The sequence below is a fragment of the Mandrillus leucophaeus genome, unplaced genomic scaffold, assembly GCF_000951045.1.
Source record: "Mandrillus leucophaeus isolate KB7577 unplaced genomic scaffold, Mleu.le_1.0 Scaffold43, whole genome shotgun sequence".
In the NCBI taxonomy this organism is placed as follows: Eukaryota; Metazoa; Chordata; class Mammalia; order Primates; family Cercopithecidae; genus Mandrillus; species Mandrillus leucophaeus.
Genome location: NW_012104587.1, coordinates 1714993 through 1718674, shown reverse-complemented (window position 1 = coordinate 1718674; position 3682 = coordinate 1714993).

The window sequence follows — 3682 nt, the reverse complement described above, 5'->3', positions numbered from 1 at the left end:
CACCACCATGCCCAGCTAATTCTTGTGTTTTTAGTAGAGACGGAGTTTCACCATGTTGGCCAGGCTGGTCTCGAACTCCTGACCCCAGGTGATCGCTCACCTCGACCTTCCAAAGTGCCGGGATTACAGGCATGAGCCACTGTGCCTGGCCTCCTACCCTTTTCTTTGCCCAGCCAGATAAGCAGGACTCTGTGGGGCAGATATATGACAGCTCTCTCCAAGGGCACTGGGAATTTTCCTGAGGTATAATCGCTTCTCACTGTATGTTCTGGAACATAAAGCTAGGAATGAAAGTATTTCTTTGAACTGGTGTTGGCTGATTTCTTCTAAAAACCGGCATGCTTTCATACCTCTCCTTCAGTTCTTTTTGGAATGTCACATCTGTACTTGGGATGGGGTAGAGGTCAGATTGCTCATGAGGAAAAAAGTGGGACAAGCAGAGGGTGATGTAGCCTTTACTTAAGAAAAGTATACAAATTAAGGAAGCTTATAAAATTATGATTTATTATTGCAGTTGAGCTCCTGTCTTCTGGGCTGTATCAGACATTTCGTATAAATACTTATTTAATCCTCAACGTCAGGACGTATAGGGTCCACCTCCTGTTTTGTTTGTTGTTGTTCATAAACAAACTTGAGACTTAGAAATCAAAGTTAACTCGTTCAGGGTCACAGAGGCTAATTAAGGGGAAGCCAGCATTTGAACCTGGCTTGCGACTGCAAACACCCTGCCTGCTATACTGGTTAAAAACATTGTTTCGTCCAGGTGCAGTGGCTCACACCTGTAATACCAACACTTTGCGAGGTGACCAGCCTGCCCAACATGGTGAAACCCCGTCTCTACTAAAAACACAAAAAAATTGTCTAGGTACGATGGCTCGCTCCTGTAATTATAGCACTTTGGGAGGCCGATGTGGGCGGATCACTTGATCAGGAGTTCAAGACCAGACTGGCCAACATGGTGAAACCCTGTCTCTACTAAAACTACAACTATTAGCCAGGAGTGGTGGTGGGCGCCTGTAATCCCAGTTACCTCGGAGGCTGAGGCAGGAGAATCATTTGAACCCGGGAAGTGGAGGTTGCAGTGAGCCGAGATTGCGCCACTGCACTTCAGCCTGGGCGACAAGACTGAAACTCCGTCTCAAAAATGAAAGAAAAATTATCCAAGCTTGGTGGCAGGTGCCTGTAATCCCAGCTACTCAGGAGGCTGAGGTAGGAGAATTGCTTGAACCCAGGAGGCAGAGGTTGCAGTGAAAAAACAAACCTGTTTGAAGGGCTGTTGCGGTGGCTCATGCCTGTTCTCCCAGTACTTTGGGAGGCCAAGGTGAGGGATCCCTTGTGGCTAGGAGTTATAGATTAGCCTGGGCAACATAGTGAGGCCTCCCGTCACTATAAAATAATAATAAATAGTTGAACATAGTTAACCAAGAACCATAAGTTGTTTTCTTTTTTTGTCCTTTTGCATATTTGGCTTTGTTCCCTTGTTACCTCTGCTTTCCCCACCGAAAGACCTTTTGTTGATAGAATGGGTACTGTATTGATGATTTGAAACTTTTGCCTGCAAGTTGTAGATATGAATTGAATTCTCCGAAGATGAGACACTGAAAGGCAGGCAACACTAAGGCCCATGGTGGCTGACTAGTGGCGGGAGGTTGAGGGTCTGAGGTGCTGTCGCAATGATGGGTGCTTGCAAAACCTAAAGTAAGAAACCCAGGATGAGAGGATCTTACAGTTCATGGAGTCCAACTCCCTCACTTGAAAAGTGTGACGACAACAGTCTAGGGAGGTTTAGGTTACTCACCTAAGGTCACGCGGGTGGTTACTGACAGTGGAGATAGCAAAGAAATGGCAGTTTGGGGTGCCATCATTGGATGGGGGCAAAAAAGAGCTCTAGGAATATGTGAGGAGTCTGGCCCCGCCTGTGCTGTATGAGGGTCTAGAGGTTTCCCTACAAGCCTTTCCTTGGTACATAAGGACGTGAGTGTAAATAAAGCAGGAAGGAAAACAGAAATAGGCCGGGTGCGGTGGCTTACGCCTGTACTCCCAGCATTTTGGGAGCCTGAGGCAGGCGGATCAACGAGGTCAGGAGTTCGAGACCAACCTGGTCAACATAGTGAAACGCCATCTTTACAAAAAATTAGCTGGGCGTGGTGGTGGGCGCCTGTAATCTCAGCTACTCGGGAGGCTGAGGCAGGAGAATTGCTTGAACCCGGGAGGCAGAGGTTGCAGTGAGCCGAGATCGCACCATTGCACTCCAACCCCAGGCGACATTGCGAGACTCCATTTCAAAAAAAAGGAAAAGGGGGAAAATAACAAGTAAGTATTCTGAATTTTCTTTCTGTCTTTTTGAGTCGGTGTCATATTCAGCACTGTGAACCCTTACCAGCAAGTGACTATTTTTGAGTTACAAGAAGGAGAGAAAGGTGAGCAGTGATGTGGCTAAAGAAAGCTCCTTAACTAGGACATATGGGAAGCAAAAGATGGTTAACATTTTTCTGCTCAGTGAATTCTACGTTCTTTCACATTCTTTGTGTTGAAATAACCTTCTAGCTTATCTTTCAAATGGCTTCTAATTTTATTTATGCAAGTACCTTACTGCTTTAATTCCTTGTTGAAACAAGGCAAGATATAAATAAATACAATAAAAGCTATTCTAGCTGGGTGGAACACCTTTTCAAGTCTTCCCTAGAGTAAATATCAAATCAAAATGCCTTTATGAATCAGTTACCCTTAAAAGGGTTGGATTTTACGGTCTGTATATCTCGATTTCAACAGAAACACAAAGCAGGAAAAAAAAAAAAAACTGGTTGTCTCAGAATATCATTTCTTAAAATCAAGGCATAATAAATGGTCTATATGTGTAGACAGTTGTGGTCACATGCACTACTTAGCTAAAGAGGCTCTGTTCCTGGTGAGATTCTCCTGAGGCGCAAGCATTTGCTTTCAATATCCAGCATAAAGTGCATGCTTTCTTGCAGGTGGCAGTCAGGTATTTGCAATATTTTTATTTATTTATTTATTTTTGAGACAAGGTCTCCCTGTTGCCGAGGCTGGAGTGCAGTGGTACTATCACGACTTCTTTGGCCTCCCAAAGTGCTGGGATTCAGGCATGAGCCATCATGCCCAGCCTGCAAGATCTGTAAAGCAGCAGCTATCACAGTTACAGCCACTGTGGTCTCATTATTATTATTATTTTTTGACGGATTTTCGGTCTTGTTGCCCAGGCTGGAGTACAATGGCATGATCTTGGCTCAGCACAATCTCAGCTCACTGCAACCTCCACCTCTTGGGTTCAAGCGATTCTCCTACCTCAGCCTCCCTAATAGCTGGAATTACAGGCTGTGTCACCACACCCCGCTAATTTTTTTTTTATTTTTAGTAGAGGCGGGCTTTCTCCATGTTGGTCAGGCTGGTCTCGAACTCCCGACCTCAGGTGATCCGCCCCGCCTCGGCCTCCCAAAGTGCTGGGATTACAAGAGTGAGCCACCAGGCCCGGCCTCATTTATTATTATTATTATTATTTTTTTTTTATTTGAGACAGAGTCTCGCTCTGTCGCCCAGACTGGAGTGCAGTGGCCGGATCTCAACTCACTGCAAGCTCCGCCTCCCGGGTTCACGCCATTCTCCTGCCTCAGCCTCCCAAGTAGCTGGGACTACAGGCGCCCTCCACCACGCCCAGCTAGTT